The sequence below is a fragment of the Branchiostoma floridae genome, chromosome 6, assembly GCF_000003815.2.
Source record: "Branchiostoma floridae strain S238N-H82 chromosome 6, Bfl_VNyyK, whole genome shotgun sequence".
Classification (NCBI taxonomy): domain Eukaryota; kingdom Metazoa; phylum Chordata; class Leptocardii; order Amphioxiformes; family Branchiostomatidae; genus Branchiostoma; species Branchiostoma floridae.
Genome location: NC_049984.1, coordinates 25,803,787 through 25,828,561, shown reverse-complemented (window position 1 = coordinate 25,828,561; position 24,775 = coordinate 25,803,787). Strand labels below are relative to the sequence as shown.

General features: G+C 41.8%; 2 long non-coding RNA genes across 3 annotated transcripts; both read right to left on the bottom strand.

The window, feature by feature from the left end:
- Positions 1-211: 211 nt before the first annotated feature.
- On the bottom strand, positions 212-2,434 carry LOC118418655. The gene is made up of 2 exons (XR_004831486.1): positions 2,400-2,434; positions 212-1,680 (listed from the first exon to the last, which is right to left on the bottom strand). It is a non-coding gene; the product is annotated as an uncharacterized LOC118418655 (long non-coding RNA).
- Positions 2,435-9,357: 6,923 nt separating this feature from the next.
- LOC118418654 lies at positions 9,358-24,504 on the bottom strand. Of its 2 annotated transcripts, XR_004831485.1 has the most exons (7): positions 24,392-24,504; positions 23,923-24,162; positions 14,549-14,692; positions 14,056-14,126; positions 12,777-12,869; positions 11,708-11,777; positions 9,358-10,477 (listed from the first exon to the last, which is right to left on the bottom strand). It is a non-coding gene; the product is annotated as an uncharacterized LOC118418654 (long non-coding RNA). The 2 variants fall into 2 exon arrangements; XR_004831484.1 differs by lacking the exons at positions 23,923-24,162; positions 24,392-24,504 and adding an exon at positions 16,075-17,837.
- Between the last annotated feature and the right edge of the window lie 271 nt (positions 24,505-24,775).

Genomic DNA, 24,775 nt, shown 5'->3' with positions numbered 1-24,775 from the left:
ATTGTCTAATGTATAATTTTTACACGTCTATTCAATCTTGTTACTTTGGAGGAAGACTTTGTACAAGCCACAAGGCTTTTTTTCTTCCCCCCTGCATGTACTTTCATCCTTTAATTTGTTTTATGTTAACTTTTTTAAGATTGTGCAAAATAAATAAAATCAAAAATCAAATCAATCAAATCAACTACAATTTCAATTCCTACAATTGTAAGACGTGTTCAGTAACATTTAATTGTAGTATTTGATGCATTTTCTATGTACTTTATCTTCAGCTCAGCAAGACTTCCCTCCTCCATTCATCATGGATACCAGCCAACACATCGAGACTGGTTGGACTGCAGGGCAGCATAGATAGTCAACGTAATCTTTGCTGAGGAGACAACTGCGGTCTGTGACATACAGCAGGATATGACACCTAAACCAATTATCGTAAATCTTGGCTGCACAAAGGTTTACAAAAGGCCAGGGTCCCGAAAATCCGATGAAGAAAGCAAACATGGTCTTGTGGGGAGAAGGATGAAAGCACTAATGCCACTGCCTCTAGTGCATTACACCATGTTTACAATTACCACATTGCTAAAGCCACCCTTGGTCTCCTCATAAGAAACATGGATGATGCCACCAAGGAAGGTGCTATCCAGGTCTTTTGGGATGGCTCTTTAGTACTACAAAGCCTTTGGTCACATCAAATATGCACATATGCATATGCTGTTCTTCCCTAGAGTTTATGCCTTATTGCCTCCTAGGCTGACCCACAGTTTGGTGTGGAGCAGAGTAGTGAACAACAGAGACATTATAGGGAAGAAAATTCCCATGGATCGAACTCTGGAACATATGAATTCCTTTCTAAAATACCTTAGTCCAAACTTGAAAGAGTAAACTGATGCTTGAGTGGCAAATTGCATTGGTAGGATGAAGACAGCTTGAAAGAGCTGACACAGATTGGGGTGTAAAGTGGGAGACAGACCACTATCACAAAGCTGACATGACTACAGATGTCAATACTGTGGTGGAGCAGCATGCTCAGTAGTATTCCTTCACCAAGCAGAAAGAGCGTATGATTGTTTCCTTAACTTCAATTGGAGTGTCCTGTCAGCGAAGGTAAATGCAAGCAAACAAGCAGTGTGGATAAGATCGCTTATACCCTTGTACGAGATACTCTGCACTGTTTTGACTGGCACGCCTGAAATACCCCAGGATTTCTATGCCATTATTTACAAAAGTAGAACTGCCCTTTGCTGCTACGACACGGTTTGCAAGTCCAACATGCCAAACTGAGGCAAAGTACCGTTAGGAACAAGAGCAAAAGGAACAAAGCATTACTTGTGGCCTTGACATCCAGCAGACCCATATAACTTAGCTGAACAAACCCCCACTGTACCAGAGGCACAGTCCCCGAAGTCTGGGTTTCCAAGAGGCTTGACAGCTGTGATACTCAAGACCTGACTAACATAACCTGAGTAAGTTGGATGTCCTGCCATTGCCAATAGTTTTGCTCTGTCACCTGTTTAAGTTTGGCTGTATGGAAGATAGCATTGCAACAGCTACTGTTGTTCCCATCAAGGGGCTGGTTGTTTTGTCTCAGCATCCTGCTGTAGGTACAAGATGATTCCACACTTGAAGCTGATCACTTCAAAGGTCATCAGACCTATGTGGCATCTTGTACACCTCCGGGTTGACCTGTGGGACAGAAATGTTCATATTAAAAAAAAAATTAACTTAATTGCTCTATAACAATTGTGACTGAGCATGATATATGCAAATACATACCCGCACTCTAACCGGTCTAGTAATTCTACAGACTAGCGTAGTTCCCTTTCTTTTGCAACATCGAGTTTAAGTTAACGCACAGTGCATCTAAAAATCAAGCTGAAAACATCACGAATTGGGTAGCACTTAAACCTGGTTACCATCTTAAATCAAAATGCCACGTCAGGAACTTTCACTGATCAAGACGGTTTACATGACCCAGTGAATACTAAGAACCCGTTATGACCTGACCACGCCACCCCGGTCCTTTGTTCTGTAGCTACCGGACTCGGTAACAGAAACGGACCTTCACACTCATAAACATAGCTGAAACATCGTCCACAACTTCTGGGTAAATAAAAATCGAGGTTGTGTGTTTAAAAAACGCCGGCATCGTCGAGGATTTCAGACAAACTTTATCCTTTGCCTGCGTTTTCAACGCCAGAAATTTCCCCCACAAAAAAGGCCGCCATTACCCTCACCAAAAAAAAAAGCTTTCCTCCTCACCGGTAATATTTGGTTAGTTTCAAATTGCAATGTACTAACTAACCACTAAAACAGATGTACTATGAGATGACAAGAAAGATTTCTGAGGCACAATTCAGTAAAATAGGAAGACAAAATTTGGTGAAACAGATGTCCGCCCTCACCTCACAATGGCCGCCCTGCACTGAGTAAATTCCCCACAGAACCTATGTACCTTCTCTTGTATCAGTGCGCGTAAACATCTGGAATGGTCCTGAACTTTAATGAAACACTTACATTCAGCTTACATCGTCAAAAATAACCCCCAAAAAAATCATTCCAAAGTCAAAGATGAACAAAAGCATCAAATTAAACCGCACATCAATTGCACGTTCCATTTTGGCTGCACTATTTTATGGCGGCGCTTGTGTATATTTCGTCTGGGGAGGGTATTCGGTGGCGGCTGAGGGATGACGTGTATAGTGCACCGAGGGTTCTTAGGGGTTTTTCGAGGTACCGCTCTTTAAAAAAACTCGATACACGTAAGGCCATGTTGATTTGGTTATATGGATGCCATCCATGGAACGCCAAATCTGATGCGAGCGCGCAAATATTTTTTTTAAAATGGCCAAATGATTGCATACAGTATGAATCTAAGTGGCTAGGAAGGTTAAACATAGGATTGAACACGCATATTATAATATACCAACAATTGGCTGTACCGATAGAAACTCGTTTTTTTTCTCCTTGGGCCCTTTCGAAAAAGAAAAAAAAAACACTTGAAAAAATCAATGGTACAGGTTTCGCCCATTAAAGAATGTATACTCTATATCGGCAGGCGTTTGGGGGCTTACCGGGCCAAGAAAATAGCAAGAGCGAAGTCGACTGGAGTTTATAGGCCGCTTTGTACCAAGTTTATACAGTCAAAGGTAGAGTCTATACAGAGGCAGTTTTTTTTTTTTTACAGACGTTAGGATTATAAAAGGTCAGTGGGAGTCGGATACTCCACCAAACAGAATCCCTTTGTAGCACAACCATTTTTTCACTTTATTCATATACCAAACAAAGGTAAGACATGTACAATACAGTTGTGCTGGCAATGATAATGTGGCATTCAAAAAGAATACAGAGCTCGAGGTTCCCAGTTTCTGGTGTGTAAATACACTTTTTTATAGTGTGTGGCTATACTTTTTGCCATGCTGTGGACGTACTTAATGAAGGTAATAACTTATTGATAGACAGTTTTGATGCCGCGATTTCTCCAGATGAACATTTTTCCTAACAAGATAACGACATTAGACGTTGACGTGACAGGACTTTCACTCTCTAAATCCCCCAGTAATACATTCAATGGGTTATTACCTCCATGGAATGGAGGTTATATTTTCTGTTATGTGTCTCTGTCTGTGTAGATGATTACTCAAGAATGGCTGGATGGATTGGTTTCATACTTGTTGTGTTGGTGGGGTGTGATAAAAGCTCGAATCGATGAGATCTTGGGAGCCGTATCTGTCGTTATAATCGATGTAATAATATCAGAAATCACCCCTATATTTGAGATATATTGGTACAGGCATCGTGCTGTATGTGTTTGTTAATGGGCTTAGCTGCAAGCAGATAGTGAGGTGACAGCTGTTTGGGGAACCCCCAGTAGTTTTATTTATGTCTGCTTAGGACTGTTTGAAATATTTGTAACAGTTGGCACAGTAGTTACCTCCATGAAATGTCATGGAGGTTATATTTTCTGTTATGTGTCTCTGTGTACAAGATTACTCAAGAACGGCTGGATGGATTGGTTTCATACTTGTTGTGTTGGTGGGCTGTGATGAAAGCTCGAAACGATGTGATTTTGGGCGCCGTATCTGTCGTTATAATCGATGTGATAATATCAGAAATCCCCCCATATATCTGCGATATATTGGAACAGGCATCGTGCTTTAAGTGTTTGTTAATGGGCTTAGCTCCAAGTAGATAGTGAGGTGATTTGTATGACAGCTGTTTGGGGAACCCCGAGTTTTTTTGAATATGATAATTAGTTTTATTTATGTCTGCTTAGGATATCATGGAGATGTGAAGCGTAAGTATAATTGTAAGAAGTTGAGGTACATTTAACGGTACTGCTTAACAGGTATGGATGTCTCACATACTGTACTGCTGATTTGAGTGACATGGTGATTAAAATGCCAATAGGTCCTCTCGTCTTAGATGGGTTGGGTGTCAGAAGTTTTATGGGCGATACAGATGTTACGATAAGGGACAGTTGAACCCAATAGCCCAGGACCTAGAGTTAGCTTTTACTTCTTTTAGACTAGAGTAGACACCTTTGATATTGTTTTTACCTTGTCTGAATTCATGTCACCTGCAATTAGCCCACGGGCAAGAATTTGCAATAAACTTTATTATTGTAACTAACCGTTGTTAGTTGTCTCTTTCGTAGCCAATGGTACTTGTTTTTTTAGCAGACGGGGTTGGCACCTGGAAGTATTCATCTTACAGTTGATGTAGGGCTATCAGAGGAAAGTGTGCATCTCATTTTTGTACCGTGTGAACAGCTCATGTTATGACATATTGGTGGAAAATCAAATCACCATCTGACTAAAGATGGCCACATCCCTTCTTCTTTCTGAGTTTTCCAACTTCCTCCCACCACACCGCTCTGAGGCACATAGTCGAACCTCAATAATGCTGACAACCTTAGACATTTTAAATGCCAAACATCAAGCTTAAGGAACACCACGCTACCATATGCCGTCGACCTCTTAAACGCACATTACACAATTAAGTGTCACATTTTAATAATTACTAATCAGATGGACATCCTCTGTGTCATTAAATAAATACACCACTACTTTCCCATAACATTTATAACCATTACTCTCAAATACAACCGACTATAAACATACATACCATCCGCAAAAAAAGCAATAAATATTTCATGGAGGTATGAGGTCCCCGAACTCTAGTTAATATTCAAATAGTGTCCTGTTGCAGTATTATACCAAGTTTGCATTCTGTTTTTCCAGAGTGATGTTACAATATGACAATTCCAACATAAGTGTTTAGCTGTTTCTTCGTCTTCACCACAGAAAGAGTATTTTGCATTATCTTTAATGCTCCAAATGTGCAACATTCTGTTTGTAGCGAGGAACCTGTGTAATAATTTGAATTGAAATATCCTACTTGTCGAATCGATTGTAATTCTGTATGCCAATTGAAATAATTGTCTCCATGAAAGAGCGATGTTGGCGTCGTCTTCTCAGTAGGAGATTATGTGTTCTGGATTTATCTTTCAAGATTTCTTTTTCCATGACGTAATCATAAATTTTCTTGTTGATTTTTACTCATTTCATCCAATCATAATTTTCTATAATCGGTCTACACACTTGCAGGTGGTTGAAATTTTGCTTTTCGTGAAACACCTTGTACATAATGTAGAAACCCAGCCATTGTGTGTATATTCAAAGCACAGTTTACAATATATCTTAACTAAAACATTAGATGTTATGGGTTTCCACTTATATCAAGCAAGCCCTCTACAAATAAGATGCCTCTGTCAAGAAAGTTTGTCCACAAAAAAGGTTTTCCTTCAATCTTAAATTAAACCATAACAATTGTTGCTCTCAACACTAAAACAAGTAACTTTCCAGATCCCCGACATTCGGGGTGAGTCCCGTTGTTTGAAAGCCTTGTGGAAAAGTGACTAAGTAACTTTTGGCGATCAAATGGCTTTCTACATTCAGTCTAGGGGTTCTAGAATGAAATTCAAGTGATACAAGTAACGCACACTTTGTAATCTTGAAGCCATGACATATGAAATTGAAATAACGTCAAACTCCACACCCTTAACACTGAAAAAGTAGCTTTTCAGATGCCGAGATTTGGAGTGAGTCCCATTGTTTTAAAGCCTTGTGGAAAAGTACCTAAGTAATTTTTGGCAGTCAAATGGCTGTCCACGTTTCTCCAGGAGTTCCAGTATGAAATTCAAGTAATAAAAGTAAAGCACTTTTTGAAATCTTGACGCCATGACGAAAAGTAACTAAGTAATTTTTGGCAGTCAAGTGGCTTTCTACGTGTCAAGTGGCTTTCTACGTTCTGTCTAGGGGTTCAAGTATGAAATTCAAGTGAAAAAAGTAACGCACTCTATTTAATCTTGACGCCATGACGTATGAAAGAACGTCAAAATCCAGACTCTCGTTCCTGAAAAAGTATATTTCCAAATCCCCGATATTCGATATGAGCCCCTTTGTTTTAAAGCCTTATGGAAAAGTACCTAAGAAATTTGACCATGAAATTTTTTGCAGTCAAATTTTTTTCTAAGTTCTGTCCAGATGTTCTAGCATAAAATTCAAGTGATAAAAGTAACGCACACTTTTTAACATCTTGACGCCATGACGTATGAAAGAACGTCAAAATCCACACAACACTGAAAAAGTAGCTTTCGAGGTCCCCGACATTCGGAGTAAGACCCATTGTTTTAAAGCCTTGTGCAAAAGTAACTAAGTAATTTTTGGCAGTCAAATGGCTTTCTACTTTCTGCCCATGGTTTCTAAATTCAAGTAATAAAAGTAACGCACACTTTGTAATCTTGACGCCACGACGTATGATTACAGAATTGGCTACTGGTATTTCTTGATGGAGGTTCCTTTGTTACAAACCTTAACCATCTTATACATTCTTACTTTTGCTCAAAGTTTTATACTGTGCTCATTTGAACCTGGACCATTGAAGAAACCACGTTAGTGGAACCGGTCTGTGTGTCAGACTGAATAAAAATCTTAAACTGGAACTCTGTGGCTCCGGCTGTCTTGCTAAAGGGTGACTACGGTGAGAAAGTAGTCTGTTAGGGTGAGGATCAGTCCGCTACAAGCAAAAAGTTGCATTTTTTAATGTTTTAAAGTTTTAAAACATTAAGAAGGACTTCAGCTTAACTGGAATATTCTAGAAAGGAAAATCTCCTGTTTGGCCGTATCAAGTATGTTGAAGGGATTGCAGGGAAGGGATGCAAAAGACTGTACATGTTAACAACACTGTCCACGCACCGCCTGACTACCGGTGACCTTATACTTGTCTATATCGGTTTTGTGCGCCCGGTATTAGAATACGCTTACCAAGTGTGGCATCCAGGATTGACTGTTGCCGAATCTACGAAAAGATCTGATAGAAACAATATCCGATGAAAAGGGCAGAATGCCTTTGAACGTTGTTGTCGCTACCCCTCTTTCAATATGTAACAAACATACAAAGACAAGTACAACGTGTATACTTGATTTGTCTCCACCGAATAAAACGTGCACAGCTTTCTACCCACCCAATATGATTTTCTTTCATCTTTGGTTTCCGATATATTCACTGTTTACATTGTGATTCGATCCTCGCCTGACGCAGGCCGTATATTTTGCTGTGTAGAAACCTGACAAGTCGCACCATGTCGGGAGGACAACAACAGTTCCAAACCGGTGACACCGGTACGTAGATATCTTCTATCTACACATGTCATCAGCGGCCAAGGGGGGCTGTTTGTCAAAAATCTATATGTGATGAAAAATCTAAGATTTTAGAATTACCCAATGCTTTGCTTTGTATAGAACATCTTTTCTAAATAGCATTTGGTCGAGGTATGAAGCTTGGAAGATGTATTGTTATAACGATATTTTCCATCCCGTGGGGGGGGGGGGCGCAAGCGGCAAGTGATCTCACCATCTCGCCACACAGATCGAATGCGAACCCCGCTTGGGCCATAGAGTGTAATAAGTCGTTACACCCAATTGAAATTAGGGATGGTGAAGTAAAGCCCCGTATTTGGGGGAACAGCGAGTATTAACGTCAGTACTTGGCCTTCAAACCTCTACACGTATTATAAACGGAACAGTTATCGAAAGAAGTAGTTGCGCTTGGATGAAAACATAAGCTAAGGGCACAACTCGCCGTACGTGCAACTGCGTGCTGTTTACGTTGAAAAACGGGGGCAATCTTTTGCGCTTCGTAAGTAATTATTAGTACCACCTCCGCACAGAAGCCAACGGATATGGGAGCACGAAGACACAGTACTTTACGTCCATGCAGAAGTTTCTCTGCTTTCGGGCTGCGATGTCACCCCCTGTACCGTAAGAGCCAGTATGGGCAACGCGCGTGTCCTGTACAGCCAATGCGAGTCAGTAAGGAAACCCTACGTAAGCAGCATGTGCAAGTACAGCCTACATATGGTAACGTGGCAATCGCAATCGAGATTGAACGTTGTAAGCACGTACAACTCACCACTTGCGCAACGAACGATGCACGCAACCGCTCAAGGCATGCAAACTATCTACATACTTATTACCTAGCCTCCTTCACCGGCCTCTCTGGGAAGCTTGGCGATTTTTTTTTCGGGGGGTAGGTCGATTCGCGATTTTTAACCGGGAATATTATGCCGGGAAAGGAATACATGTCGCCAAAGGAAAGAAGTGGCACGGTGCGATATAGCATATCTCTTGCCAAGGTCAAAGGGCTGTGTAAAAAAAGTTACTCTGGTGAAACAGAGCGTGCGTTAAAAACAGGGTTCCTTGGGCAGCAAAGACCGAGTTCCACCAATTCAGAAATATCTTAGCATATACACGTACATCGAGTCTCTGGGACACTCTGTTTACTGTACAACGTTGAAATCCTGGACTCAGAGCCGGATTTCTTTGCAAGAGGATTGAAGACTGAGGCCCTTTGCATTAGAACTCACCGTCCAAAGTTGAACAGCAGGGACGGAGCAGGGGCGATATTGGTTATCTGGCAGCTATGAGCTTTTGCTGCAGTCACTTGATGGATGTCAGCCCAAAAGTTGGTAAGTCCCAACTCTTCCCATGTTATGATAAAAATTTACACTTTAAATCCGTGCACAAAATATAGCGCTTACCAACAAGCTTTTGATCAGTCCTCTGATCCTTTTCAAGTATCGTGTTGGTTAGATAAAGTTTAGTTAGTTCATAGTATATTACTTTGCTTTGCATTACTATAGTGCTTAGTGCTATCCGATTTCTACTCTCTATTCTTCTCTTTACTCTACACTACTTTACTTTACTTGGCTTTACTTCGTACTACGACTAGGTGTGTAGAATGTACAATGAAACGTGACAAGGGGAGAAAAACTAAGACAAGATTTTTCATCATGTATTTTCTTTATTGCCGGCAGAAGATCTTGGATATCATAGAGTGGTCGAAGCGAAGCTGGCACATGGGTTTCTCAACTCATTAAATGAATTTGAAATTTTGAAGATAAAAGTAATATAAGAATAACGTTAAAAAAGGACCTCTGGACTAAAAAGCAAGCTTCCCAGTAATGTCTCTCAACTGCTTACGTTCAGACATTTCCTCTCAGCTTATCCAAGCGTTGGCTTTGATTTTATCTGGATCCACAGTTAGTTTGGCATTTCTGTTAGCTATTCTCCCTGTGGCTCTACACATGAAGTACATCAATACAAGCACATTATACAATATCACTTACAGACAGGGAAACAAACTAAAGAACAATTACACTAAAATACATGAGAGACCACGTAACAATAGAATTGCTTCAGAAAAATGCAAACCCATACATTAACTATCATGTAATGTGTTTTATGCAATTGATGGGACATACGGTACAAGAAACATTTCCTTTTAACATAAGTTTTAGGTTTTGACAGTTTGGAGTTTGTTGTTGTTAATCGTGTTGGTACCGACTGTTGGTTGACTAATCGCGTTACGGCTAGGACCTGCTCCAACCATTGTCCCTGAGCTCCAATTCTAGTTGTGGAGCCTTCCCTGTTCGCTTGGTTCTTCCCACCGTTTTTGTTTTCCCATTGCTCAATTTTTGTTTTCGGATCATTCCACGATGTGCTATTGATCGGCTTCTGACTGGACCCTGCTTTTCGTCGCATTACATAGTCGAAGTAGGTGTCAGCGAAGCGCAGCACTCCAGTCAGAAGCTCTGAGGAAGGTCTCAGTATCGAAACGTAAGCAGGTGGGAGACATTTCACTTTGTGCAAAAGAAAGGTCCAAGATCCTAAGACCTATAGTTGTACGACGAGGGCTTATGTGCTTTCAATGGAACCAAAATGACACTCCTTACATCCTTACATTATGCATATCAAAAATTTAACCAAAAGAACTCTGATATCCTCTCACGTGCTTTGTCATGGTTAAATGAGGCAAAAGCAGCTAAATTCTATGCGGCTGATCTGTAGTCACGGCAGGAAGGCCAGGATGGTGCTGGGGCACACGCGGGATGCGTTTTGACAATCGCCATTCCGGGGTCCTGTTGATGATATGAATGATGGCATCAGCTGACATGATTGGAGAAAAATCTACAACAGAAAGCTGCTGCCGCACACGTACTCGGGAAGGTGATTACCGCACAGTTCTCACAGTGCGGAATGAATTCTAACAAAGGAACCATTAACTTGAAAGTTCATGTGTCTGCAAATGACCTTATTCATCAACTTAACTTTACCTAACCAACACTAAAGATAGCTGGGACATACCAATATTCGCCTGCAGTCACGTGTCTCTCTAACGTCAATCCAGAAAGCTGTAGTAGACGGGTCCATTCGGTCAGCCGAAAAATTGGGTAAGCCCCGACTATCCCAAGTGTTGGTTAGGTAAAGTTTACTTGTTTTGTAATGTACCTTCAACGTACTGACAAATTTTGCAAACATGTCTTACCTATGAGGACTAGATGAAGTGTTCTGTACTATACGCGTCTTCCTTTGGGGGACTACATGAAGTGTTTTGTAGACATGTCTTACCTTTGGGGACTATATAAAGTGTTCTGTATGCGTGTCTAGCTTTTGAGGACTACATGAAGTGTTCTGAAGACGTCTTACCTTGGGAACTAGATGAAGTGTTCTGTAGACGTGTCTTGCTTTTGAGGAATATATAAAGTGTTCTGTAGACGTGCATTACCTTAGGGGACTAGCTTAAGTATTCTGTAGACGTGTCTTTTGGGGACTATTTGAAGTGTCTTAAGTGTCTTGAAGTGTATACGTCTTATCTTTGGGGACTACATGAAGTGTTTTGTAGACGTGTCTTACTTTTGGGAACTAGGTTAAGTGTTCTGTAAAGGTCTTACTTTAGAGGACTAGATTAAGTGTTCTGTAGACGTGCCTTACTTTGGGGGACTAGATTAAGTGTTTTGTAGACGTGTCGTACCTTAGGGGACTAGATTGAGTGTTCTGTAAACGTGCACTACCTCGGGGGACTAGATGAAGTGTTCTGTAGACGTGTCTTACTTTTGGGGATTAGATGAAGTGTTGTGTAACGGTCTTACCTTAGGGGACTAGATGAAGTGTTCTGTAGACGTGTCTTATCACAGGGAACTAGATGAAGTGTTCTGTAGACGTGCACCTGTCTAACCTTAGGGGGCAAGATAAAGTGTTTTGAAGACGTGTCTTGCCTTAGGAGACTAGATAAAGTATTCTGTAGATGTGTCTTGCCTTTGGTGACTGGATATTTTTTCTAATTATTATAAGGTACAACCATTTCTTACCAAAGGTTCAGTCTAGGCGCCCTGCCCTCCACGCAGCTGCTCAAGAAGGCCGCGTGCTTTTTCAGCAATCCTGTTTGAGGACAAGGAGAAGACAGGTAAAATTGTTCACAGGTAGAGCGACAATAGAGTATTTCATAGGGGGTAGGAGATTGATATTTATGTGTGCGGTTTGTATCGATGTTTACAGATGTTTAGATTGTTACAAAGATTTCCAAATGTAAAAGGCAAGAAACACCCTCTTGGTAATGTGGAATTGACTCTATTACCTCCTCTCCATGAATATTTCTACTTGATAAAACCTCCTTGCTCTATGGGGATGCTGAAGATGAAAAAAGTCTGGTATCCAGTCTATCACTGCTTGTTTAATCTCTCTTCTGGTCAGATGAAGCTCTCTGCCGCTGAGGAAATCTTCCGCACCACGTCAAATTCCTACCGGGTGCGATTATGACTGCGGCAGCGAGCTTCATCTGCCTCGTAGCGAGCCAGGCCAATCCGCGGTAGACTTGATACCAGGTTATTTTACAAGAAGCATTTTTTATGTTAGCTGACATTATTTGGTCGGGACAAACAGTAAACCGGCTAGAAACCTTGGCCGAAGACAGAAGAAGATGGAAGACTTCTGTTGATGGGATTACTGCCCCTACGGCCGGTGAGGCTATGGGACCGGTGAGGTGAGGTGAGGAGGTGACATAATTAATAAGCACATAAGTATCGTGTAGGACAATCGGTAAGGTGTTTGACGCTGACCACAGAGGTAACGGGTTCGAAACTGCTGATGTGTCAACGATGTTGTGCCCTTGGGGAAGGCACTTAACACGACTAGGGCCGTTCCTCCAGATCCGTTAGAACGTTAAATGGATGTCCCGTGTTTGAGGAGAGCTACATCTCGAGCACGTAAAAGAACCCACCGCACTTATCCAAAAGAGAAGGGTCCCTTCCCGGGCGTTATTTTATGAACCTTGTACTGTTCAGTACAAACCTGGAGTACTACGCGGGGATGTAATACAAACAAATAAATAGACTAACATCTTCAATAACACTAGGGCGACAGATATTGAAGCTAGCTTACCGGTCTTGGCCTTTGTTGACGACATGACTTTCAGGTCCACCTTTCAGTGTGTCAGCCGACCTCCGGAAAAACATTCGCACTTGTCCATGTAGTCTGGTGGTTATATAATGTATACATATTGTTTAGACTGGTAGATCATAGACACATGCTATACTATAGTTATATGTCCAAATAAGCCAAAGTAAGAAAAAACAACAAAGTCTTTACAGAACAACAGAACTGCCGAGAATTCGGCGACCGCCTGTCACCTTCCTCATTGCAATTCTGACTGGCTCACTTTGCACTGCAGCTCAAAGTCACTGCTAATAATACCGTCCCAACCGTTAGGAATTTTATCAAATACATATATTGTTAAACAGTAGTAGTATATAGTATCGTTATCTGTGACCACTATACCAGCCTCGTTGCCTAGTGTCCACAATGTATTGTTTTGGTACAATCTGAATCTAAAGTTAAAGTTACGGCCGTAGTTTAAGCAATGACACCGATAGCTGCAGTGCAAAGCGAACTAGTCAGTAATGCCCTGTAAAAGGACGGCCATCGAAACGTCTGCTATTGCGTCATTCCTTCTCCGTGAATAAACAGCTTTGATATTTGGCCATTCTTCAACCTGTAGACATTATTCACGGAAACCAAACAAGGGGGAAAGATTATTTAAAAAGATCATTTGTTTTCCCCACATGCATAAATTCCGTGTTTGTTTATCAATGCGACATGTTCAGCATGCGCAGAGAGGGCAGCCTAACGTAACTAGCCTGTGGTTATTACAAAGTGGCTAGCCCTGTTGGGAGACACAATGAAAACACAATGAAGCTTGAGATGGACAGGTTAACAATCAATAGCATATTGGACGACTGCCCTGCAGCTGTACGCAATAAGGACGCCGATGTCAGAAAGCTGAAAATAAAGCGACGACTATACTAGGTCAATGTGCTTTGTGTTCGTCCTACGCAATATATTGTGCGAGAAAACCCCTGTGTGGGAGTCCCCATCTGGGTTATTTTCTAGCAGATAACTTTCATTTTAGTGCAATAGTCTTGTAAAAGCATCAGTGCAATACACGCCAAGATGTGTTTAGCGTTATGCAATACTACATTTATAAAAAAAGTCGGATGCACACATTACGTTTTACCTTGCGCCCTCCAGAATTTTTACTATTCTGATTAAGGGGTCGGCCGAGGTTTCGTATTCTTTTTAACCCATTTTGTATGTTGATTTCAAATGTGTTGCGTTTATATGTCAATAAAGACGATTTCAACCCCCCTTCGTGTTAGCTTACGTTGGCCTGCATCCACCCGCACAGTTACACCCATCAGAGTTGCACCTCCCTTTCCCACAGTGGGGGTCCGCCTGAGTATAACAAGGAATAGTCATTGAGACTGTACAACTACAATCGCTCATTATTATATTGATATGAAATGAACCATCTTTTCTATTTCGTATCACTCATTTGCACACTTTTTTTCTACTGTTATCATACGGGCTTGCATCGAATAATCTGAACGCCAGGTTCGGTCGTTAACGTTGGAGCCGGAGCTTCTGTATACACTGTTGTCACAATTATTTGTTCGGGAACACAAAATGTTCTCAACTTCAGGCGCATTTTGTAGTGAACCTTGTGTTTTCCCGGCCGTCGGATGATCCTACGCGCGATCGGCCTGGTTCCTCGGTGATATGGAATACATCGTGTTGTAATGTTTATCTATTTTACAGGGACACATTGCTTGACAATTCCACAAGAGTTGTCATAACAAGAAGAGAAAGACGCTCACCCTTGTTCCATCGCCACATCGCAGTGGGCATGAAGGGCATTGCCTTCTTGCAGGGCAGCACACCGAGTCTGCCTGGTCCACCATCAGCACAATCACGAGGGCGGACAGACCCAGGAACGTCGCCAGTTTGTATCCCATGGTTATCTACGGAGTATAGATAACGTACAGGAAATATATTTACATTTACTACATTATACATGGGTTTTTGAAATAGTTGTAACACTAATGGCACAAAATCTACAAGTCCGGCACAATTTCTTATCGCAGTTTGACGCATTCGGGACCCAACTCTCCAAGCAGAGGCTGGTGGAGAAGGTTGTGCCCTTTCTATCTAATGTCTGTACCCCGGTAGAGAGTGCCGACAGCAAACGGGACATATGCTAGAAAGGGCACAATCTTCCCCACCAACCTCTGCTTGAAGAGTAAGATACCCGCTTCACACGTCAAAGGAGGCGTGGTTTTAGCCTTGAATAATGGCGATGTCGTGAGGAAGATGACCTCATGTTGGCACCTGTACCAGCGCCTTAGGCTGTGCATGCGCATTTGAAGTGTATTGTGCACGGAGCTACGTAGATTGAACTTTGTCATAGTTAGAGGCACTGTGGAAAAGAAAGGTAAAGGGCTTCCGACGATTTTTACTGGTTCGGCCGACGCAGCTTGGCGACGGACTTCGAGTTTTTCATGAGATCTGGGATTGGACTCTATCACACAATTACTGTCTATTTCATTATTTTTGGTGCACCTGTCCACTCCACTCATGCCCTACAGGCCCACAACTTAGTAATTCTGCGTTCGCTTGAATTGTGATGCTGGCTTAATCAAACTAATTTCGCCCAGAAATCACGTCAAAATGACTTAAATAGTAAGTGGGATTCGGAGATAGCCATCTGGTAAAAAGTCGATCAAGGATGTGTACCTGAGCACTGACATGGTATGACATTGCCGTGTAAATAAGACCCGATTTATAAATGCACAAATTTATCTGTCGCAGCAGGCAGTGCTCTCGTTCCCAACCTGACACGACTTTCTTGTCATCTACGTGCGGTACCGGTCAACAGCAACCATTTGGGTGCTGCGTTACTTTGTGTAGTCTTCGACACTACAATCGAGTCTAAAGCATACTGCACGGCAATACTGCACAGTTCCATACGGCCAGTCCTCTGGTACAAAATGGCGCTATTTGGAGGGCGTTATTTAAATCCCAGTCAGTATTGAGAACACCTCGGTAGTCGGTATCATGCCATTATTGACTACTCTCCAAACAGAGGTACGGCTCCATCTTTTTTATGTGTTTTAGGCGGTTTAGTCGGACTTTCTATTTTGTCCCGCTTTCTTCATGTCCACTGTCCGAACAGTAAGAATAACGAAAACGCCTTAAATGTCAACAAAACAACCAAAGCCAAACCTCTGCTTCGAGAGTAGTCTCTGACGTGCTTTGCGGGAGAATGTGGTTTGGTGCGTTTGTGCGACAGATGAAACACGAAACAAACGGAAGCAATCTCAATAGAATGCCTCGTTTCTCTTACCGAGCCTTGCAGTGGAGACAAGGTTGTCCTATACACTTCTCAAGACAGGGATGTCGCCTGCACCTCTCAGACGTGTGTCTAGTTTTAGCTTCACTCCGCTCAACTCTCCGTTGAAAACCTGTTGTTCCGCTTGTATAGCCTGTCAGAGGTCAGGGCCAGAGCCGCTTCTTCATTGTTTCGATGATGTATGTTTAAGTTGTACGTGCAAAAAACATCGTCGTCAGCTACTGTAGCCGGTGAAGCATGAAAACTGTCGATGCCTCCATTAATGGCAGATACCCTAGGTTAGTGACCTCCCGACTTGGTATGCTGCCATCAGACCTGGGCGATTTCTACAACCACTGAATAAACCGACATTATTCAGCCAGGGGTTGTGTTGTTGGGCAATTAATTCGTGTCATACCTGGGACACGATAACGTTTGATACGGGTGTTCCAGACCGGATGATATATTGGGTTATTACATGGGGTGGTAACACAGTTACGACAAGGGCTTCCATAGAATATTCGAGTGCACTGCTGTTGAAAATTCGATTACTGGATTCGGGCGTTGGAATTGATGTTATTACAATTGACATCAAATTCCGCATCTCGCATTCAAACGTATATCAGCCAAACGAATGAATAAATGAATGAATAGATAAAACGTATGTTGTTTTCTGTATGGTAAATACCCTCCGGGCGACCCTATCCACGGTCGGGCTGGTACCGCGGGTTATACGGAATACCCTGTGTTGTATTTTATGCCCATAGCCCAGAGAGAGGAAAGACGGCTTCTCGGTGTTCACACGAGTGAGTAGGAAAAAGTCCACGTGTATGTAACAGTGCTTCACCCGAGGATCGCTAGGAAGCGTGATTTAATTAGGCTTAACAACCAGCACATTACTGAAGTTGTGTTCCTTAATACATACACCTATGGTCTAGTCTTTTTGATGACGTTCTGATGAGAATCATACTTTATGTGGTGATGTCTCTGTGGGGGTAACAAGTCATTTCGTCAGTTCGCCAGAGTCGAGTCATTTCGCCTAAAGGTGAGTCGTTTCACAATAAGGCACAAGTCATTTCGCAACAAAGCACAAGTCATTTAACCACATTTTGAATCTTATTTCTCTAGATGACATAATAGCATGAGAAATCGTATTAATGGATGTCTGTGAATGAAATCATGACATATTTTCTAGCTATCAAGATATCACAGTAACTCTATTGGTATTCAGTCTTTCGTGGCTCGGCTGGGCTCGATCCGGAACAGATGATGATCTCTGCCGTCGAGGTTATCCTTTGCACCCGGTAAAAATTTATCGCAGCAGGATTTTCACGCGGGCGGCCAATTTACAAGTAACTCCTACAGCGTACAAATCTTACCAGGTGCGAAAGAAAGCTTAGGTCCCGGAGCGAGCCTGTGTATGCGCAAGCAACGATAGACTAGTCGATACCAGGTACAGAGCATATGTTACTGTTATAAGCCTTACTGAGTCACTGAAGAACCAGGCTATTTCCATTTTTCGACGTAAAAGAAAAATGTTTTTGAATGAATGAAGACCTTTATTGCACGTTTTTGCCCCAATTGACAGAGAATTGCCAAGTACAGGTCACATGGTAACAGCCATTGCATAAAGAAGACTTTTGTCAAATAGATAAATACGCGTTGCAAAAGACGGAAGCATGGTGCCAATTTTCGGCGGTCGCATGAATCTGAGAGCTCGATGATTTTTATGCGCCGCGTGGTGCAGTTTAAATTCTTTTTAAGCGGGTGTGTGTAAGGACCGTAGGGATTCGCTATTCGGATTGTTTAAGAGATGGTTCATACTTCATACCGTACATACAGTTTCCTTCGTGGAAGATAAAATACCAACGAGAATTTTGAAATCCAGAAAGTATGCATATGTAATGCCAAAGATATTCTGCATTCGCTGCATTCATCCTGCCCTGTTTAAAGACGTTAACTTGTGTGGAGTGGCAGAAACTAAAGCTACAATCGAATTGGGTTAGCCACGAAAGTCCGGGACCCCGGAAAGTTCATTTTTCACCGTTGTCTTGATCTTATACGCTATGACGTCAAGATTCCAAAGTGTGTATTAGCTTTTTATCACATGGATTTCATAGTAAAACCAGTGGGCAGACAGTAGAAGGCAATTTGAGTACTAAAAATTACTCCGTTACCTTTAAGGCTTACTACAAGGCTTTAAACTATTAGATTAACCGCAAAAGTCGGGGCCCGGAAAGTTCCTTTTTCACCGTTGTCTGGATCTTAGATGCTATGACGTCAAGATTCCAAAGTGGGCGTTACTTCTATTACTTAATTTTTATAGTTAAAACAGGGGACAGAGACCAGATAGCCATTTGAGCTCTAGAAATTACTTTGTTACCTTACTACAAGGTTTTAAACTATCGGATTAAGCGCGAAATTCGAGGACCCAGAAAGTTCCTTTTTCACTTTGTCTTGATCTTAGACGCTTTGACGTCAAGATGGGTCAGAGGTCATCAGCTTACAGGTAGCCATATTTTTTGTTCCAAGAAAAGTTCATTATCAATCCACAAAAATCCAACCATTTCCTTTGCTAATCTATGCTCTTTGTTGTATCCAATTCAATACTTAGATACCCAAGAACAACCTAGTTGTATCATTTTTACATAACTATTTCTGCAAATTGCTATATTTGATAGTCTGTTAACCCCACCATTGTTGATGAGAATAGTGGGGAGGGCACGCCTCTGAAGACCTCTTACCTCCCTGCACTACCTTTATAATAATCTGTGCTATTTTACTCCTAGTCTGTGCAATATTTTACTGTAGTATGACCACGTTAGATTGAGTGCAGTGTTAGATAGAGTAGTAGTAAATTTTCCTGTGATCTGTTTTGTAATTGATCTGTAAGCGTTTAGTATAAGCATTTTAACCCCATTGTTATGTAAATTCAAAACAGCTGCAAATTTGAGAAGATCATTGCGTTTCATTCCTTGACTGTTGCTTGTTATGTACCAGCTTTTAGATAGTAATTTTTAGGGTTATATGTCTATCACTGTTGTTATACTTGTAGCTAGTTAAGAGTGAGAAATAAGTTGCTGCTATTGTAAGTTACAAACATTGAAGATTTCAAGTAAAGTGCCGTCGCTCGCCAGCCTGTACACAGTATATATAGTATGTCTTTCAATCTTGCTACCAATATCCAGAACTGTGTATAGGTCATCTCATAGCACACATGAATGTATCGGTCAGTTAAGTAAACACGAGATTGATGATGGTTCTTGGATTATTGTAAAAACTAAACATGTACCAAAGATGTGTATAACAATGGGCCAGTACTGTCTAAGTACACTATTTCCACATGTGCCAATCATGAAAACAAAACAACACCTGAGTTATGCAAACTGCGATTGTCCAGTTAAAGTAGTCATGTGTGTATTGATAGTCTACTATGTGGAGACATAGATACCAATCCAGGTCCAACAGACTTACACTTACCTAAAAAGGGAATTCACTTGGGCCATCTGAACATCTGCAGCTGGAGAAACAAAACCCACGAACTGCAGGGATTACTGGACCATAACAGTTTTCACATTCTTGCGCTGACTGAAACACACCTGGACTCTAGTGTAAACGACAACGAACTGTGCCCTGATGGGTGGTCAGTGGTCAGGAAGAATCGTAATCGGCATGGAGGGGGTGTGGCCTTTCTAATACGGGACGGGTTTTCTTGGAAAGAAAGAAATGAACTTGAAAATGATAATGTCGAGATGTTGTGGCTAGAGGTTAATGTACCACGGTCCAAACCAATGCTGGTCAGCTGTATTTATAGACCGCCTGGATCCTCAGTTCAGTATTTCGACGGCATCCTGGATGCCATTGACAACGCAACAGACGCGAACAAAGAGGTCTTCGTACTAGGGGACTAGTTGACTAGTTGACTGGTCCAACTCAGAGTGTTCACTGAAGGAACGTTTAGCACAAACTGCAGTAAGATGCAACCTATTTCAAACGGTGACAGACCCTACCAGGATTGCAGTTAACAGGAGGAATCATAGAACAGCTACCTGTATTGATCTGGCCTTTACAAACTGCCAGGAAAAGTGTACATCAGCTAAATCAACGCCTGTGGGCTTTTCAGACCACAACATTATCTACTTGACTAGGAAAACTAAGGCCCCAAAGACTCAACCACGTGTAGTCTACAAAAGGTCCTACAGCAAGTTCCACCGAGACGACTTTCAACACAACATCAGTATGGTGCCATGGCACATTGTACATGACGAGTCAGACGTAAATGAAGCGCTGGATGTCTTTACAACAATGTTCTGCAACATAGCTGATCAACATGCTCCCGTCCGAAAACGGACCGTTAGATCGAATCCGGCAGGTTGGCTGGACGACGAACTCAGAGAAGTAATGAGGCTCAGGGATGACGCCAGAAGAGAAGCCCATGCAACAGGCCTTGCTTCGGATATGAGTATATACAAGAAACTAAGGAATACAGTTGTCAAACTAAACCGGAAAAAGAAAGCTGCGTTTTTCAAATCTAAAATAGCGGAGTCCAGAAACAACCCAAAGGAAATGTGGAGAACGCTAAATGGAATAATGGGCAGGGGACCTTCTCAGTCGGCCTGTGCTGTAGAACGTGACGGAGTGATCCTCACTAAGGCGGGAGACATAGCCGACTACTTCAATTCATTCTTTACACAGAAGGTGAACTCTCTGAGGGAGGGGTTCAACTCGCAAGCAGATGGGGACCTTCTCGGGCTGATAAGGGATAAGATCATGGCGGGAAAAGACTGTAGTTTCCAGTTCAAACCTGTACACCACGAACAAATCCGCAAACACCTTTTGTCCTTGTCGGATGGGAAAGCTACTGGTCTAGACCAAGTTGACAACAACCTGTTAAAGTTAGCTGCCGACCATATTGCAAGACCACTGTGCTACATTATAAACTTATCGCTTACTACCTCTGTTTATCCGACGGCATGGAAAAGAGCCAAGGTTGTTCCCTTACCCAAGTCGGCAACGGCTCGTTTAAGCGGACCGAACAGCAGGCCAATTAGTCTCCTGCCTGCCTTTAGTAAAGTAATGGAGAAAGTTGTCAGTTCTCAAATATCGGACTATTTTCAAGGGAACGCCCTGATGTCACCTTACCAGCACGCCTACAGGAAGCATCACTCCACTGGGACTGCACTCTTGCAACTAGTTGATGACTGGTACTGTAAAATCGACCAGGGGAACATCGTCGGGGTCATCTTTCTGGATTTCTCCGCTGCTTTTGACTTGGTGGATCACAGTCATTTGTTGCAAAAACTGACATGCTACGGTTTCTCAGATACAGCGGTTGGTTGGATGGGCAGTTACTTGGCAGGGAGAAAACAGTGTGTACACTTCAACGGCACGAATTCAACCTTCAGAGAGATACACTGTGGCGTTCCCCAAGGGAGTTGCCTTGGTCCGTTGTTGTTTACGATCTTTACCAACGGCTTGCCACTTACCGTGACGGAGACCACCCCCGCCATGTACGCAGACGATACATCAGCATATGCGTGTGCGCCATCAGTTGAGACAGTTAAGGTTAAGTTACAGACAGACATGAATAACATATGTGAATGGGTGCGTTTAAACAAACTCTTCTTGAATGCAAAAAAGACCAAGTGTATGTTGATTGGGAGTAAACCAAAAATGTCAAAGAAACCTGAACTCAACTTATCTGCTGACGGGAGTCCTATACAACAAGTTACAACTATGAAGCTATTGGGGAGTACATTGGACGAGTGTCTTACATGGGACCTCCACATAAAAGACACTACTAAGAAAATGGCTCGATCATTGGGCGCCATCAGAAGAAGTGCGGCATACTTGGATCAGTCGTTACTGAAATTGTTGACCGAAACACTTACCTTGTCACACCTGGACTACTGCACAGCGGTTTGGACTTCTACTTCACAGAAGAACATCAACATACTACAAGTAATGCAGAATAAGGCGGGAAGACTTATTCTTGGATCTTACCGCATATCGGTCAGGCAGATGAATAGCGTCTTATCGTGGCAGACGGTTATGGAGAGACTTTACGTTACCAACATGTGTACTTTCCATAAAATACTCTACTTCAACCAACCTTCCACTCTTTACAGTAAACTACATCTCATATCTCACCAACACACCTACAGCACAAGATCCGCAAAACGCAATGACTTCAAACTACCAAAACCAAAAACAACAGCTGCAAGGAAGTCTTTTCTCTACCGGTGCTCAAAATCCTACAACACTCTTCCACAACATATCAGATCATCCGTTCCATCATCCTTCAAACTACTCATCAAAGACAGGCTAAAAAGGACTCAAACATTCTGAACTGGTATCACTTTGAAATTGATGTAAATATGTATATACTATGTAATGTTATGTGTATGTGTACCAATGTAATGTATATGTTTTAATGTATGACCCCAGGAAGAGTAGTGGATGCACATGTGTATTCACTAATGGGTGTCATTTTAACAATAAACAATAAGATTCCAAAGTGTGCTTTACTTTTATAATAAAACCAGTGGACAGAAAGAAGAAAGTCATTTTAGTACTAAAACTTACTTGGTTACCTTTCTACAAGGCTTTAAAACTATTGGATTAGCCGCGAAAGTCGGGGACCGAGAAAATTCCCTTTTCACCGTTCTCTTGATCTTAGAGTTAGACGCTATGACGTCAAGATTCCAAAGTGTGCGATACCTTTATCACTTGAATTTCATAGCAAAACCAGGGGGCAGAGACTAGAAAGCCATTTGAGTACTAAAAATTTATTTTTTTTAATCTACAAGGCTTTAAAACTATTGGATTAGCCGCGTGTATAATAAAATCAACATGGCCTAACGTGTCGAGTTTTTTTTAAAGAGTTCGAAAAACCCCTATGTAACCCTCGGTGCGCTGTACACGTCATCATCCAGCCGCCACCGAATACCGTCCCCAGACGAAATATACACAAGCGCCGCCATAAAATAGTGCAGTAAAGAATGGAACGTGCAATTGATGTGCGGTTATATTTGATTCTTTTGTTTGCTTTTTACTATTAAATGATTTTCTTTCGTAATTTTCGACGAGTAATCTGTATGTAAGAGTTTCATTTAAAGTCATCAGCATTCCAGATGTTTATGCGCATTGATCAGGAGAAGTGCTTCTGTTCTGTGTGGAATCCGCTCAGTGCAGGGCGGCCATTGTGGGGTGAGGGTGGACGTCTGTTTCCACAAATTTTGTCTTCTTATTTTACTTCATTGTGCCTCAGAAATCTTTCTTGTCATCTTATAGTATAGCTGTTTCGGTGGTTAGTTAGTACATTGCAATTTGAAACTGAAAAAAAAATATTACCGGTGAGGAAAACTGGTTTTTGGTGAGGGTCATGGCGGCCTTTTCGTGGGGGAGCATTCTGGTGTTGAAAACTCAGGGAAAGGATAAAGTTTGTCTGAAATCCTCGGCGATGCCGGCCTATTTTAAACACAAAACCTAGTTTTGTTTTGTACCCAGAGGTTGTGGACGAAGTTTCAGTGATGTTTTTGTGTGTGAAGGTCCGTTTCTGTTACCGAGTCCTGTAGCTACAGAACAAAGGACCGGTCAGGTCATACGGGTGCTTTGTATTCACTGGGTTATGTAAACCGTCTTGATCAGTGAAAGTTCCTGACGTGGCATTTTCTTCAAAAGGGTGAAAGTGGTACCCAATTTGTAATGTCCTCAGCTTTATTTTGAGATGCACTATGCGTTAACAATTGAAAAGAAAAAAAAAAAAGTATTACAATAACATTTCTAAGAGAAGAACATTAAGAGGATAGAATCAATAAAAAAGTATACAAAAACCAACAAAGACAAAGTATGAAAACTTACCATCGCTGACTGAGCTGTCGTCTGAACTCTCTGCAGAACCTGAGCTGTCGCCCGAACTCTCCGCCGAGCTGAGGACGCGTGGCTGAATCACGGCCACGTGTCTGGCGTCCTCCAGGGTCTCGTTTCCCGCCACCGGCGCCACGTGACCGGTTTCATGCTGGCTTGCATTTCCCGCCACGGGAGCCACGAGGTCCGTGTCTGACCGGGCCGGGCTTTGTTCGTCCGGCGTGGGGAGGTTGTCTAAAAGAAACATACTGTATGTTTGATTAGGATTTCAAAATTCAAAACAACAGAATGTTGTACTAGAGCAGTTAACAATTTGAGAGTATAACCAAATTTGAAATGGCAGAATGTAGTACTAGAGCAGTTAACAATTAAAAAAAAGAATATATATATATATATATATATATATATATATATATATATATGAAAAATAAATTTCAAAAAGTACATAGGAAAGCCATGTTACCATCATAGAGCCTGAGTGTGAGGAAGCTATCGTCAGCCCAAGCTGAAACTAACGGGTCCAAGTGGTGCCGAAGAGGCTCTAGCCTTAGAGCAACTTCACGTGGGGTCACGTCTAAAGGAAAACCGAAAAAAAGAGTAAATTCATGATAGGTCATTTGAGGATAAGTATACAAGTATACACATATATAAACAACGACAAACAAAAACAAAACGATGATACTTACATCTTAGTTTTCAATTTTACAGCGTGCAGAGACTGAGTGCTGTGCAGCATTACATCAAATACAGTGGATTTATCCTCCTTCACTGTCAATTCAGTCACCCTGACAAATCCTAAATTGTTTCAGCAGTTTTTGGTAACATGCACACAACAAATTTGTCTATC